Source organism: Chanodichthys erythropterus, chromosome 3 (genome assembly GCF_024489055.1).
Source record: "Chanodichthys erythropterus isolate Z2021 chromosome 3, ASM2448905v1, whole genome shotgun sequence".
Classification (NCBI taxonomy): domain Eukaryota; kingdom Metazoa; phylum Chordata; class Actinopteri; order Cypriniformes; family Xenocyprididae; genus Chanodichthys; species Chanodichthys erythropterus.
In genome coordinates, this window is record NC_090223.1 from 69,722,475 (window position 1) to 69,739,563 (window position 17,089).

A 17,089-nucleotide genomic window follows, 5' to 3' on the forward strand; every position below is an offset into this window, starting at 1 on the left:
ACCAGAACTATAAAACTTCCTCTTTTAATTTACATTTTAAAAATAATAAACATATGTGGTTCAGGCAATATGTGCATATAGTTTGCAATCATAAAACACAACTCTGTCTCATTTTGTTAAATGTCAGTTTTAATGATCAATAACAGCCATTATAAAAATCTAAGCAAAAGGTACATTTACATTTACAGTTTTAAGAAGCTACAATAAAAATTAAAGCAAACAGTTCAGTCAAACGTTCAAAGTCAGCGCTCTAATAGACTACAACGTCTTAAAGTTAAAAAGTTAAATAGCCTAAATATATAAATTTATGAAACTTTACTTTACCCTAAGCTAAAACAATTTTCCAGGGAACAAATTATAGATTAATGAGACCAAAGATTGCCTGTTACAAAAGATGAATTATATTTCATGTTTAACCACTACAGAGTCAGCGGCAAACATTGGAAGGACTAGCCGAGGTAAGGCTGCTCTCGGCAGGGTACATGAGCGCTGAACGGTTATATGTCAATTCCCATGTTCTGCTCCATCTTGCGCACAGTTGAGTGTGCAAACCTTTCATAGATAATTCTTTGCCCGTGAGCGCAGAAAGACAGCGCCCCATCAAGCCTCGGGTATACTTCACTTTCTGCACCTGGACGTGTCTCGTGTGCATTTTTTTGTTCAGCACTTCATTTCACATTGTGGAGATGTGGTTTCTCCACTGCATGGATCTTCATGTGTATCTTCAGGTGACTTTTAATAGTGAAACTCTTTCCACACTGATCACACATGTGCGGCTTCTCTCTGCTGTGGATCCTCTCATGTGTTTTCAGATTTGATGACACACTGAATCTCTTGTCACAGTGTGAACACTTGAAAGGTTTTTCTCCCATGTGGATCCTCTCATGTGTTTTCGGATGTGCTAACTGACTGAATCTCTTGTCACAGTGTGAACACTTGTAAGGTTTTTCTCCAGTATGAATTCTCTGGTGCTGTTTTAAAGTTTGTTCTTTAAGGTATGATGATTGACTGTAGCTCTTCCCACATTGATCACATGTGAACAGCTTCTCTCCAGTGTGAACTCTCTTGTGAACCTCAAGATATTGTTTGGTTGAGAAACTCTTTCCACACTGAGTGCAGGTTGTAGATTTCTTGTCTCTTCTTTTCTTTAAAAATGTCTTTTTAGTTTTTGAGTGACTCAAAGGTTTTTCTACAGGTTTGTCATGATTTTCCTCCTCCACTTCACTCAGTTCTTCACTCTCCTCCTTCACTTCCATCAGCTCTGAAATGAAAGAGAAAAGGTCATTTCATTTTCACTTAATTAAAATAAAGAGAGAAATATGAAGTTAAAGGTGATAAAATTGAGACTTGTTATGACAGACAACTGCTACAAAACATTACGATCATTTTGATGCATTTGCATAAATGAGTTGCATATGTCCCTGAAACTTTAACAATAATCTTCCAATCGTAAAGGACCAGCTGTCGTTCCAACGACAGAATCCAGTGGTCTGGTGAAGGTATAATGTGTGTACGTCTTTTCAGCGCTCCTGTGAAGTTCACTTAATTTTAGAATTTAATCTCAATTTTACTTTAGCTGCTCGTTTAATCTGACTCCAATTTCAAATGTTTTTACATCAAGATTTATTGAATTAAGACAATCAGCACTGAATGGACGTCTTCTGGCCACAGAATTTCCCAAATAGCTGCTCTGCCACCTTCCCTTAAATAATTCTTAATCATTTATAAATGATATTAAGAAAATAAAGAAAACATTGCTCAGAAATATTTTCAATCAATGACAAAATGATCTAATGTGATATTAACAACCATATTTTGACATCAACTTTTAGGTTGATATTTAATTAATTTTCCTAAAACTGTGTAATTATTAAGGGCCATTCACACTAGACTTCTCCTTCCATTCATACACATGTGAATGTGGGACTCCAGAAACACAAGATCAAGTGAAGTTTGCAGTAAAGTGGAGTAGATTGTATATTTTCAAATTTTGGAGTGATTATTATTTGTTATTTATGTTTTTAAAAAAATGTATCACGTCATATCTTGACTGTTGCCGTGTCTGTAGAAAGTTTACATGCTCAAAGTCTAGACTGACTGATCTTTAAATGTGTTATTATCAGTGTCCTACATGATTCACTCAACCCTGTTACTGATGACATGATTTTCCTCCTTTCAAAAACACCCAGGAAGTGACATCATCTGGGCTCTTTTCTACAGCATGATGGGAGGACAAGAAAATAATCTCAATCCATTGTCTCAGTTTTTACACACATGAATGACTGCATTCATCAACCCTGTTACCAAAGTTACTGTAAGAAGAGATTTTCAAGTTACACTAATAATAAATATTATTTAGAATAAATATTTAGTTTGATCTGATGTTGACAATCAATATGAAAGTTTCTCAAACTTCCCTTTACTGATCTTTTGTTAGAAAATAACATTGTTTAATTTCATAGTTTACCTGTTTCTCTAAATGTGCAGAAGTGCTTGAATCTTTCTAACATGAATGTTGTTCAGCAACATGAATGAATGAAGAATAAACACCAACCTCTTTGTTCTTCAGTATCTTCAGTGTGTTTCATTCTGCAGGGTTCTGGATCACTCATGTTCTTTGCAGTTTTCAGCTCTTCCTGATGCTTCAGTGCTCGTCTGATGGGAATATTCCAGTATTTATTGATCAACTGCCGTGGGAGGAGCTTTACTGATGATGTGACTGCTGTGGGAGGAGCTTCATTAAGTGAATTGCAGTGGGCGGGGCTTTGTTGACTGAACTGCAGATTGATTGGAGGAGCTGATCTGCCCAAATCAAAAATAAATCAGTTACTGTGTTTGTTTTTATAGGGTTAAAGTCCAGATATCAAACTGTAGTGTCTGCAGCAAATTAAATGGACAAAAGTGATTTTAAATAGAAAACCCACTAAATGAAGTGTGTCTGTTTAATGTTTTAAATTACTTTCGTGAAAACAAAATGTTTTAATGTCCCATCATCATTTAGTGTAACAGATATATTTAATGCAAAAAGGAATCAGTTATTTTGACCTGTATTTGATAAAGTATATAAAAGAATAAGAGATCATACTAAATTTCATTATATTTTAAATGATTAAAAACTTCTTGGTGACAAATAGGTGAAAGCTAGTGGTTTGAAGGAAAGTGGCAAAGTATAAAGATTTAAAATGACAATTAAAGAGTATTTTGGGCTTCACTGTGATCCTTCAATACAGTGTTTGATTGTCAGCAAATTATTCTCGTTCTGAATATGCCTGAAATATGTTTTTTTCTTTTGTGCTATATTAACTTTATTAACTTTTGTATTTCACACCTAAACTAAACGCATTCAGAATTTATATCGGTCTATCGTAAAGTAACTGATGCTAATTCAGAACTTTATTCTGTTTCTCCATTAAAATATTGACAGATATCTAGAAAAGTAGTAAAGAACTGTAAGAAAAACAGTTAAAAGCATAAAGACAAAAATAATTGTTCATATTCGAGGTCCACAAATCCCCTCAGTCTGTTGACAGCAATGAAATGAGCTTTAAGTGTCAATTTACAGCAGATCTGAAGACATCAGCATAATAAATGAGGTGAAAACAGGAACTATTGACATGAAATAAAGAGTGTTTTCAGCAGTTTCTCTGTTAATATTGATGATCCTCAGACTATCAACACTCATTCAACAAGACATTCAGACCATTAGCAGATCATCTCACTTTATTCTGAATGTTTGCTGATAGAAACATTATTAGAGTCCTATAAACTGCTCTACTGAAAGACAATACTGTTATTTCTCACAACATGAAATGGATAAAACACCAATAATACAGAAACAAACACTAATGACACTCATCTTCATCAACCACTGCTGCTAAACAACTACAGTAATATATATATATGAACTGGAAGTTTGATTTTCTAATAATAAGTACATTGATTGCAGTAGTGAAATTAGATCAGAAGAGACAATGATCACAAAACCATTAAAAATAAAGAGCAGCACAAAGTTGTTACAGTCTGTCTAGTTTCTGTTTCAGTTCATGGACTCAGTTTGTTTTCATTGATCACATGTTCTGTGATCAATGAAATCTCCCTTCTCTCCCTTCTTCCAGTCATAGTTGTGTTAACGGAAGAATTTAGCGCAATTGATGTTTCTCTGATCAAGTGTCCCATGTTTTCCAGATCAATAAATACTGTTTCGGAGCTGGCCTGTTGTCTCCAGAGTAAAATTCATTATGTGCAGAATCGGATCTGCTACACACGCGAAGCACAACGTCGAAGATGCGCTCACTGCCTTTCTGTGTTTGTTTGACGATGGCATGTTGAAACACATCAGGGACTGCACTGTGGCTGAGGCAAATCAGCACCGTGGTGACAGCTCATGGGACCTGACAGTGGCTGAACTGAAAGCCTTCATAGCTCTATTATATATCCGTGGAGCACAGGGTGCGAAGAACATGGATTTGGGGAGCCTTTGGTCGGAGAAATGGGGCTTCCCGTTTTTCAAAGAAACCATAGCCAGAAATCGCTTCAGGGAGATAATGAGATTCCTGCGGTTCGATAAAAAAGAAACCCGATGTGTGCGTCTGCAGGATGACAGGTTTGCCCTGGTATCGGCCACTTGGAACAAGTTTATTCAGAACAGCATAGCCTGTTACAAGCCCGGTGCCGACATAACCATAGATGAGCAACTGTTCCCTACCAAGGCCCGGTGCAGATTTCTTCAGTACATGGGGAATAAGCCTAATAAAGCATCAAATTTTGGCTGGCTGCTGATGTCCGTTCAAAATACATGCTGAACGGGGCTCCCTTTCTGGGTAAGGAAGAGGCACGGAGCAGAGGTCAGCTCGTGGGAGAGAGTGTGGTGCTGAAACTGGCGGAGCCATTCTTGGGTAAGGGAAGAAATATTACAACGGATAATTTCTTCACTTAACTGAAACTGGCCACCGCTTTACAGGCCAAGAAGACCAGCCTGGTTGGCACTATGGGAAAAAGTAAGCGCGAGTTGCCCCCCTCCGCAAAAGAGCAAGCGGAGTTGTATAACACAAAAGTGCTAAAATGTGCGGATGCGACGCTCACGATATACCAGGGAAAGCCGAGGAAGAATGTGTGCATTTTGAGTTCCATGCACACAAGCGTGGGCATCACCGATGGGCCGAAAGCAAAGCCGGAGTCTGTGACCTATTACAACAACACCAAGTATGGGGTGGATGTCCTAGATCAGATGGCACGGGCATACTCTGTGAAAGGCGGTACGCGTAGATGGCCAGTGGCTGTATTTTACAACATCCTCGACCTCGCTGGAATCAATGCCCACATCCTCTTCAAGGAGTGCACCAGCAGCAATATTGCCCGGAGGAAGTTCCTGCTGTGACTGGCAGAGGAGCTGAGAGCGGAGTTCATGGAGGGAAAAAGGGCAGCATCGCAGTTGACACAAGGTCCCAACCAAAAGAAAAATCAACCCCCACAACTGACACCAAAACGGAGACAGTGCCAGGTGCGGAGAAAATGCAAACAAAATAAAACGCACAACACCTGCTGCAAATGCCACAAACCCGTGTGTGGAAATTGTGCGAGAAGAACAGAAGTAACTTGTGTTGACTGTGAATCTTAAATAGCCGAGCACGATATAGATATATTTAGGCCTATTTAATATAAAATTTGTAGCGTAATTGTTTTATGGTTCCAAACTTCGTTCGTGACTCTTTTTAACTTTAGAGCTGCTTGTTTCCAGCTTATGTTCTGTGTTTTAATGTATCATAAATGTTGTAACATTTTTTTTTCATAATCAAATAGATAATTTTAAAGGTTATTTTGTTGTTCTGAGTTATGTAAAATAAATACAGAGAAATACTGAATATGCAATAATTACATTTTACTATGAAATGATGTGAATATTTCTAAATTTATAATTATCATTTTTAACTAAATAAAAATGTACATGTTGGTGTTATTTGTTTTTTTAAAAGATATCTTAACACAGTTAATACATTAATCTCTCATTTGGGCAATTTATTTAGAGATTATAGAGTTTATAGCTCACGGCTGTTCTAGTAGTTTTGGAATTCTGGCGCTTCTAGTGTTAACAGTAGGTGTTCAAATGTTTTGAAGAAAATGTCAGGAACTTCATACCAACCTTTCAAAAACGTTCCTCTAACATAAAGAAAAAAAAAACAGAAACAGAATGTTTGAAAAACATTCTTAGAAAAACAGTTAAAAGGGAATACACAGCAATGACCTATTTTCACATACCACTTTCCTTCTGTGTGATGCCTCCATTTTTTCTGAAGCTTCTTCCAGTTCTTGAGGCGTCTGTAGTTGCCTGCTTAGCGGTTCCAATTCCACATCATCAGAACTTATCTTTTTAGTTAGAATTGACTGAATGTTATTGACAGACAGTTCAATCATATCCAGTTTCATGAAAATGGCCCTTACATATGGTGGTATGTAAGAATCATCTGAAATATAAAAATACATCTTACTGTCATATGGTCCTTTTTGACCACAAGACATTACGAGGTTCAGGTAGTGGTGTGTGACGTCACAATTTTATAAAGTGGAATATTAAAGTGCCCCTATTATGGCTATTTAAAAGTTCCTAATATTGTTTTGTGAGTCTCCTATAACAGGTTTACATGCATGCAAGGTCAAAACACACTTTTGTTTTCTGATAATATACATTTAATTTCACCTCAGTTCATTGTGCCCATAGGAATAACTGAATGACAGCTATCACGTCGCAAGACACTGTATATAGAATGTATGGACAGAAAAGATTGCATCAATTTTTTTTCGAGCCAGACGGGGCATCATTAACTATGCACCAATTCAGGCTGCAGCCCCTTTAAATCTCGCGCTCCCTGCCCCCCGAGCTCGCGATTATAATACAGTGCATAAACAAAGTTCACACAGCTAATATAACCCTCAAATGGATCTTTGCAAAGTGTTTGTCATGCATGCTGCATGCATACATCAGATCATGTAAGTAAAGTATTTATTTGGATGTTTACATTTGATTCTGAATGAGTTTGATGGTGCTCCGTGGCTAAAGCTAACATTACACACTGTTGGAGAGATTTATAAAGAATGAAGTTGTGTTTATGAATTATACAGACTGCAAGTGTTTAATAATGCAAATAGCGATGGCTCTTGTCTCCGTGAATACAGTAATAAACGATGGTAACTTTAACCACATTTAACAGTACATTAGCAACATGTTAACGAAACATTTATAAAGACAGTTTACAAATATCACTAAAAATATCATGATATCATGGATCATGTCAGTTATTATTGCTCCATCTGCCATTTTTCACTATTGTTCTTGCTTGCTTACCTAGTCTGATTATTCAACTGTGCACAGATCCAGATGTTAATACTGGCTGCCCTTGACTAATGCCTTGAACATGAGCTGGCATATGCAAATATTGGGGGCGTACATATTAATGATCCCGACTGTTACGTAACAGTCGGTGTTATGTTGAGATTCGCCTGTTCTTCGGAAGTCTTTTAAACAAATGAAATTTACATAAGAAGGAGGAAACAATGGAGTTTGAAACTCAATGTATGTCTTTTCCATGTACTAAACTCTTGTTATTCAACTATGCTGAGGTAACTTCAATTTTTGATTCTAGGGCACCTTTGAAATAATGAAACATAAATTTGCAATAATGCCACATAAGTTGCCACTAAAAGAAAAGACTTGATTTTAATCATGCTCCTGTCAGTTTTCATCACTGACATCAATCTCTGACAGGTTTGGTAATTAGTTTGCCAGGTGAGCCAACTTAAACTGAAACTGGAATAGGAAGTGAGTTGGTAGGCTCCTTTTAGGTGCCTGAAGGTGTCAAAATTACATTGGCAAAATATGTGGAGTTCCTAGCTGCCCATTTCCTGCCATGGTATAAAAAGAAGAACAGTGCCTTCCAGAGTAAAATCATTTTTATGCAAGACAATGCACCATCCCATGCTGCAAAAAATACCAGTGAGGCCTTGGCTGCTATGGGCATAAAGGGAGAAAAAATCATAGTGTGGCCACCATTATCCCCTGACCTCAACCCTATTGAGAACCTGTGGAGTATCCTTAAAAGGAAGCTCTATGAGGGTGATGGCAGTTTACCTTTAAACAGCAGCTCTGGGAGGCAATTCTGGCATCCTTAAAGGAAATACAGGCAGAAACTATACATAGACGTACAAGTTCAATGGATGAGAGAGTTGTTATTTTATAATAGTTTGGAAAACAGTGTATATAGGTAATGTAGAAAAAGTGACTAAATAAAACCCAACTGAGATGAAGGGAACCATGTTTATTAACAAAGGAAAAGTCGGTTGGGGTCATATTAACCCTGAAAAAGAAATTAGGATTAAGGCCATGAAACTGAAATTCCACATCAAATGAGCCATTTGGGATGGAGTCACTGATATCTAGAGGTCAAATTGAGCACCTGACTCAAAACCTCAATGGCTTCATTACAATAGGACAGTCGGCAATAATAAGAAACAGTCACACAAAATAGGATTTGCTCTCCATCCTAGTGTTTCTCAACTGCAGGAATTATTTGAAGAAGGTGTCATTGATGTATAATACTCAATCAAATATTCTTTGTACAGTAAATGCACTTTGAGAGTGTTGTGCAGGAAAACTGTGACCGGGCCTTCTGACAAAATTTGCTTGGCAGCAAACTTTACGGCCTTCTTGTCCTCATGACCAGAGGTGCTGACAGCAGAGGAACCCAGCAGTTAACAAATGAAATTAATTGTGAGTTTAGTTTGACTGGTCTCACTCACATAACTAAGGATATTAATGACCTCAGATAACTATACACAAAGCCCTCATCACACTTTTAGTATATTGTTGGGCTTGTTATAAAGTAACAATCTATTATAAAGTAATGTTTCCTGCGTACGTGCTCATCGGCACAGAGTTTGCTGTGTTCGTTCTCCCTTATGTTGTTCATCCAACAGTTGACACATTTGGCCTTGAAAAGAAGTAAAAACATCCACATATATGGTAAACTCAAGCACGAGGCCTTATGAAAATCTGTTCATCTGTTTATCCAATCACTTCTAAGAAAAGTAGTATAAAAACTATGTACATGACCAATAAACTGGGGATGTGAAGCAAACCACTGAATGTGTCTCATTCTTCCCATGTTGGTCTGTGTGAAGAGAATCTGATCAGATGGAACGACAGGCAAAGTTTGTGGGAAAAGATTGACTAAAGAACTAATTTTTTTCTTATACAAACCTTAGCCCATGATATGCTGACAGACAGCTCTTGTTTAAATGTCGCAGTAATGAAACGTCTCGAAATCTTGAAAACTTCAGTTGTGAATTGTGTTCATGTCTCTTCTGTTTTCAGTATTTCCAGTAAGAAAGAATCATGTACCTTCTGTGGCCTCTGCTGTTTCTTCATGTTTCAGCCCAACGTCGGACCCTGTTTGGTTAGTAAACCTTTGCTTTTTTACATTTAAAACATTTTGTATTTGAGGGATTTTATTATATACTTCATGAGTTGCTCTTTTGGAATTTTCCTACTAATGTCTGTTGCAACAACAATTGCACAGTTAGCTTGGGTTAAACACATATTTTTGACTGCTTTAAAACACTTTTGGGGTTTTTTCCCCAGTAAAATCTGTTTTTGAATTTTCTGTCAAATAAAAAATCAATAATTAAACTAAATTTAAATTTAATCTAAATAAATTTGTTGCTTTGGCAAAAAACAAAGTTAAGCATTCTGCATCAGTTTCTTAATTTTGTTAAAACATACTTTGAACAATTGTTGACATCTTCTTCCAGTTTGTGAACAGCTACATGTTTAAGGCACAACCTGCACATCTCAACAGTTACCTCCTCCTTCATCACAGGGCAAATCATTTTTAAACTGTATTCACATTTTACAGCATGAAGTGCAATTGCACAAGAAATTCTGTAACAAACCTTTACTTCAGGTTGAGACTACTCTCACTTCGAAGAAATTTCACACTGTAGCCAGAATTTGGCACTGGTATCTGTGTCAATGCCCGGCTCCTTCCACATCTCATTATTTTAAACCCTCCAGCCTGTCTCAGCAAAGGATAAGCACTGAACAGTTGTTCACAAAATTCGGTGTATGAAGAGCTGTTATTATTGGGGAAAGTGATTTTCTGTTTTCCCAGCCCAACACTTTGCAACACACTACGCTCTTCTGTTAAAGGTGCCATTTCAGCCTTAGGGTCAGCTAGACAAAAAAAATAATGGGACCAGGGTGTTTCATACACTCTGCGGGACTGAGTAGACCGCCTTGCTGCTGGCTGTCCATAAGGCTGAAAAAAGTCTTGAAAGATTAGCCTGCACAAAATCTGTTCTGGAGGTTGATGGCAGAGGGAAATTAATGGAATTTCGAAATTGATGAGATTCATTTGTTCTCACTGCCAGATGAGAGAAAATAGACCTTATTTGGCCTTATTATCGGTCTGGTTGTTTTTTGACAGGAGCTGCAGGTTCGGGGAATATGCTGCCTATTGTTGATACGGAGCTGAATAAACAGAAAGATCATCTCATCAGTCCCTTTATTAGATAAATATCACAAATATCTTATACAAATATTATAATATTTATAATCGAGAACAAATTTATTTTCTTTTGCAAAATATTATCTGTCAACTACACAGCCTGCTTTTGCTTATGCCACCTGGGCATTAGACAATATATACATGCTTATTTAAATAATGTATACAGTTGTAATAATACATAATGTTCCATTTGAACTAAGATTACAATTTTAACACATAATAAACATGTGCGTGAGTTTCAGATGAATTTACAGGTTTAAATATAAATACTAGGTTTACATATGACTCAGTAAAGCCCTGACATTCGGTTCTATTTATTTAATGAATCATAATGCGATCGTATTATTACGTGATATTATTATGTTTGAGATATCAACCACTGGTCGATGACCATAATGTTTGTGTAAACTGTAGGTAACAACTGGTAAAATGTACACCTAGGTCATAAAAACCTTAATGATACCTACACTTAAATATTTTCTTCTCAGCCATGTCATCAATTGCTCTTGAGCGAAATCTTCTCCCATCCGTTGTCTGATTGGCATTTCGCAAGGATTCCTGGGTAGTTGAAGTGTGCGGAGCCTGCATCTATGCGGGCTTCGTGGAAGACAGCTTCTAGGGTACAAAGGGGGCGCTGCTGAGCACACTTCAGAGCGTTAAAATGCTGAATGGGACGGCCTACGGACTCGTAGACTCGGCGAGCAAGCGCAATTTAAGTCCACGAGACCGAAAGTCCACATGAAGTGCGTCATTTGGGACAGGGCCTTCCTCGCTGGATACTTTTCTATCCCAGGAGGCCACGGGAGAGGATACGTCATAATCAAACACGGAGGAGAAATGCGACGTGGATGCTGTCAAATGTGAGTATTGAAAACCAAACTACGGTTCCTTGTGTTAAAGTCACATTTGTTAAACTACTGTAGAGTAAACTGCTGAATGTGTAAAGATGCAAGTAAATGTAGATTTGAGCACATAAATCTCAGAGGAAACTTTAATATTGTCTGATGTTACAGGGACAGATGATCATGTGTGTTTATCTGGTGGAGAGAGGCTGATGAAGGAATGATGCCATCAAAGGCTTCGAGTGAGGATACTACAGAAATGAATACAAATCTGTTTAAATCTTAAGTTGTAGTTTATTTTAAATATTGTAAAATTATTGTGTAATTATTAAAACAATTAGCATGTAATTGTAAAAATATGAAATGAAATGTGTCAAGAAACTGAATGCTGACATGAAGTGTAAAATGTTTTAATCTGCTGATGGAGAACACATGAATGTTTGCAGCAGACACAGCAGAGCCAGATTGTCCCGCACATCTTCTCTCACTCTTGCTTCAAGGTTGAGGGGTTCAGAGGACCATCATCATCATCTTCCTCATCCTCTGGATCATGATCATGATGGATGAAGGTGTTCATCAGCTGCTTGATCAGAATAAAGCTGCAGAATTGGCACAGCTGTGTTGAGATGACAGCAGGACTGTGGATACGTGATTGTTAGATCAATACATTTCAATAAAGCTTTGATTCATGTGTTGTTAACTTGTATATGCGTTTATTTATGGTCATTATTACTTTTATTAATTCTTTTACTTTTTTATTATGCTATTATTATCAGTAAGTTTATATATTTTATTAAGCAATGAATTAATGCATGAATTGACTGTCAATGGAGATGTATTCACATCAGCTGTATTTGTCTAGTGTGTGTTCATGCACAGCTGTCATATAACAAAACATTACATTTTGCTTGTTTTACTGAAGTAAAATGAAAAGTAATATAATTAAGTTTTGGTTTATGGTTAATGTTGGTGTGTGCTAGCCAAGCAAATCATTCTGGGGTAATCTAAATTAAGTAGTTTATACTTACATTTTTGGAGTATAAAATCAGTCCAATAATCAAAAGTAGCCGACTACGCCACCTGGGTTTATTGTTGAGACACAGGACTCAATCTAACCCAAATTACGATCACTCTTTTCCACAGGGGACTGGACAATCACAACATTGACACTCCAGAAGTATACCGAATTACAAAGATTTTATTCTCATAAAATTAAAACTTTATAAAATGTTATGAATGAGGAGAATGCAAGATATTCAGTCTATAAACAAATGTAGCAGATGAGTTATCTAGTTTGGATGAATGCAGCAAGAAGTTTTGGTCTCTAGGAACAGTCTGGTTTGTCTTCAAGTCCGAGCAACAGTCTTATTTAGTCCCACAGTGGCAAGGGCCTCCACCGAAGCTAGCCAGCAGTACTGGAAAACTTAAGAAACAAACTGCCAGTATCTCCAGTCCAATACAAGCAATCCAGCAACCCAGTTACTACTCACACTCGTGCACACAATCACCAACCACTGCACAATACATCACAACCCAGTATCACAGCATGAATAAAAAAAATATATATAAAAACTAGTGACTATTGGCTGGCACTTGGTTATCTCAGTCTTTACTAACTTTTAAGATAAATAAGAATGAACCACCAGAGTCTTTATCCAGCAATCGCATTAAATTCAGCAGTTATTGGTGTGGTACTCACAATATGACTGGGTAGCGATTTGCACTACCCAGCCCCGATGAATTCCAGCGTTGGGAATGAAATACTCGGCGTCGCCGTCGTGTTCCTGCACCTCGACCCGCTCGTGCTGTCTGCACCGTCGTGAATGGAGTAAATCTGCGTCACCGTCGTGTTCACCGCACCTCAAAGCACTCGCGCTCTCTGCACCGTCGTGTTCACTGCACCTCAAGCACTCGCATGCTCCTCTCACGCCAGCGCCTGCGCACCACTGCTCTACCACCAGACGGCAACTTCCGATATCCCAGCACGTGACTGAATGTCTTCCAATAGGGCACCTCTCTCTTCTTCTTCTTCTTCTTCTTGTGAAATTTGCGGCAGCTTAGACGCTTCAAAGGCGTATTGCTGCCCTCCTCAGGTCATCTGATGAACTTCAACTTAAATATTAAATCCTCTTGTAAAGACCAGCATGAATTAAAAAATTTAAAACAATCTTTGTGGTCTCAAAGTCCTTATTTTCAAGAATTAATTTCAAGGAAATAGATGGGACTCCAGACTCCAACAGCTCAGAGAACACACGGCTTCTTGCAACACTGTGAATTACACACTCCAAAATTACATGTTTCACAGACTCCAGCTCTCCGCACAAACACCTCCCATCTGGATGCTTGCCAACTCTTGCCAGCCCAAAATTCAGTGCACAGTGACCCAATCGTAGCCTTGTGAATACCACACTATCCCTCCTCTCTAATCTTGTGAATGTTGTGTGTTGCATTAACGTAGGCTGAATTGAAAAATAATAGGGCACCTCTCTCAGTCTCCACAGTGTGTCTTAAAGGGCAACAGTCTCCACCCTTTCCTTAATCAGCCAATCACGCTGGCATACGGATTAATCTATCAAAAGTTTGTCAGAGAGAGCAAAATATGGCAATACACAGACACTGATAAAACAATAAAAGTACATAGATCATAATGCATTCATAAAAAAACATTTCAATAATACTTTAATCCCATAACAATTACATACAAGATCAGGGAAAATACCATAGTTGTATCTTTAACAAGGAACAATAATAATGACAAAAAAAAATTGTTTGTATACATCATAGTTTGAGATTATAAACACAGATATAAAGCATGATGACGAGGTTAAATATTTTGAATACATCATAATGCATAAAAGTATTTATTTTATTTGTTTATTATTTATAAGCCTGGGGGATGAAACTAGAGCTAATTCAATAAGAAACGAGGAAAACGTAAAGGAGATTTATGCCAGTTTTGCTTGTGGATGAACATTTTTGTATATAAAATAGAGAAATTAACAACATATTCATGCGAATTTGGGTTTTCATAACAAAAATAAACTCACATTAGTAGTTAAGTAGTTAGTTAATTAGTAGTTTAAATTAACCCAAAATATATTAGTTGTACTACAATTTCAAAATTACTGGGCAGCTGTTTCTTCAACAAGACCACAAAATAAGCAGTTTAATCAATATCAAGATATTTACAGACAGATGAATTAAACCTGTCACTCATATCTTTTAAGTTGTTGCGATTGTGAGAAAGTCGTAGGTCACATGATAACGTCAACATGGCGGATTATGTCCAGATCTCATTCATACTCAACGAGATTTGGCTGTTAAGTACCTACTCTTTTAGCCCTCTTTAAAGCTGCAGTAGGTAACTTTTGTAAAAATGTACTTTTTACATATTTGTTAAACCTGTCATTATGTCCTGACAGTAGAATATGAGACAGATAATCTGTGAAAAAATCAAGCTCCTCTGGCTCCTCCCAGTGGTCCTATTGCCATTTGCAGAAATACACCGTTCCCGGTAAGAAACAACCAATCAGAGCCAGAAGGAGTGTCTTAGCAGTGTCAATCAAGCTTGTGCGCGCTGATCACACCCGTCATGCACAGCACCAGCGCATACAGGCGTTCAAATTCAAGATTACCGGTGTGCCGCAGCTTTGCTTATGGCAGACAAACAATCCAAACTGCCAATTCCTGGAGTGGCTCCTGCTCATAAAATAAAGACGGGTAAACGGAAAAAGACAGATGACGATGATAAAAAAGCCAAAAAGAAAGAATTAGATAGAGCCCGAAATAAAACGAGGGTAAATATCGGAGCGGCTTTTCCGAGGTGGAGGGAGCTACGTGTCCTGAAAGGATTAAAAACCGATACAGAGTTAGCCACATTTCTGCTTGACAATTAAGTATCCCTGCTTGATTTGTTTCATTTTACACAACTACACAACTAAGATAATTTCAAAACAGGCCTGACAAATTATGTATGGCATGGTTTCTTGTAGATGTCAGGGTGGTCCTTTGCATATAACATCAACACCAACCAAACATCCGATGACCCCGCATCCTATCCCTGCCCTTTCCAGTATTGTTGGCGACTCATCCTCAGATCGGTATGAAAATTATTGTGAAAGCCTATTGTGGCAAGGGGGGCGTGGTTCAGCGAAGTCTGCAGCGGGAGAGACTGTCAGGAGACGCGCAGTGAGTGAGTGGGTTAAGCGCAAATAACAAACACCTGTCTCTTGTTTCAGTAATTGGCGTGGAGAGAGTATTTAACGCCAGGAGAAGCAGGAGCGAGTGAGAGAAGGACTACTGGCTGCCACACTCCTGGAGACCTGCTGAAATTGCTGGAGTGACTTCTGATATTATTTATGACTATTTTGGTGCCTGTTTGCACACCTTTTTGTTTGGTTTTTGTAATAAAGCAGCCAGTAGTCACAGCCGACCCTTGTCATCTTCCTTCCTTTTATTACGAACTCTGTTACACCTATATTACTAAGTTCACTATGTTGGTTCAGCCTCAGCGGTATTCATGGTGTGTTATTAGATGTTTGGTCTGAAGGATTATGATGTATGATTCATTGTACAAACATAAGGACAATTGAAAATTAGAGGCAAGTTGGTAGAGACGCAGCATATAAACTAAATTTCAATGCACGGCACGGCAGGCTCCATTGTGATGGGCGAGGAGCTGTGGAGGGAGGGCTGTAGCACAGCAGAGAGCAAGGAAGAGTGACCTGTGAGTTGTGCTTGTTCAAATTTTCAGGCTAAGTCAACGTTTTCTAAAAACTCCCTACTGCAGCTTTAAGTAAGTACTTATTGAAATTAAGTACTTACTCATTGAGTAGGCAGTTTCGGGCGCAGCCTCTGTGTCAGACCAACCTGAGGATCCATTTATCCAGCTGTAATACCTCCAGATCTTCTTATACATGTAGATCAAACCTCTGATTGGTTTATAAGGTACAGCTGATTCAATCACATTACAGCTTCGACTCACTGGCTGCATCCTGGAAAATGTTGCCTTCTGAGGACACATTTCAAGGAAGGAAGACATCAAGGCACATCCGAATCCAATGTTAGCTTCACTTCCCGTCTCATGAGATACCTTCCTCAGATTGATCTGTGACAGCAGAGCTAGAAAAATAAAGATGGCATCCCAAAGTTGCATTTGCTGCTCAGTTTGTGTATTGTAGTGATTGTAGTGTCCATCCAAGGACGCAAAGTAAAGTAGGGATTGGTACTCACGTCACCGCTGATGTTGTGATTTTAGGATCACACGTCTCTTAGCGTGTGGTTATGAGTACATCAGATGACCACTTCCCCCCTTTCCCTAGTTCAGGGCACCACTCAAGGTATTTTACCTCCCAACAGGGGCTTTCATTCATTTAGAATTAATGTAAAGTGGTCAGCTGATTTATCTGAAAGATTGGTGAAATTGCTAACTTGTAGAGCCTTTTCTGTATTATCAGCACAAGGAAGACACAAGTGTAATAAAATAAATTTTATTAACAAAAGATAAAGAAGAATAACTAACACAACTACTAAATGAATACCATGAATGATAAAGGAATAAAGTGCGTAAGATACATAGAATAGAAGTGATTAAGTTGGGTGTGGCTATGGAAGAGTTACGTTATCTTATGGAAAGATAAACTGTTTCTCTGAAAATAATAAGGTGGAGAACCTTATTATAAACCAAACAAA

At 38.0% G+C, this 17,089-nt stretch overlaps 1 protein-coding gene and 1 pseudogene across 1 annotated transcript in view; one reads left to right on the forward strand and one right to left on the reverse strand.

The window, feature by feature from the left end:
- LOC137005890 (zinc finger protein 721-like) overlaps positions 1-17,089 on the reverse strand; it is a 271,315-nt pseudogene that overhangs the window by 168,204 nt on the left and 86,022 nt on the right.
- The window catches only part of LOC137005681 (uncharacterized), a 1,355,627-nt gene that overhangs the window by 69,851 nt on the left and 1,268,687 nt on the right, over positions 1-17,089 (forward strand). The window lies entirely within an intron of this gene.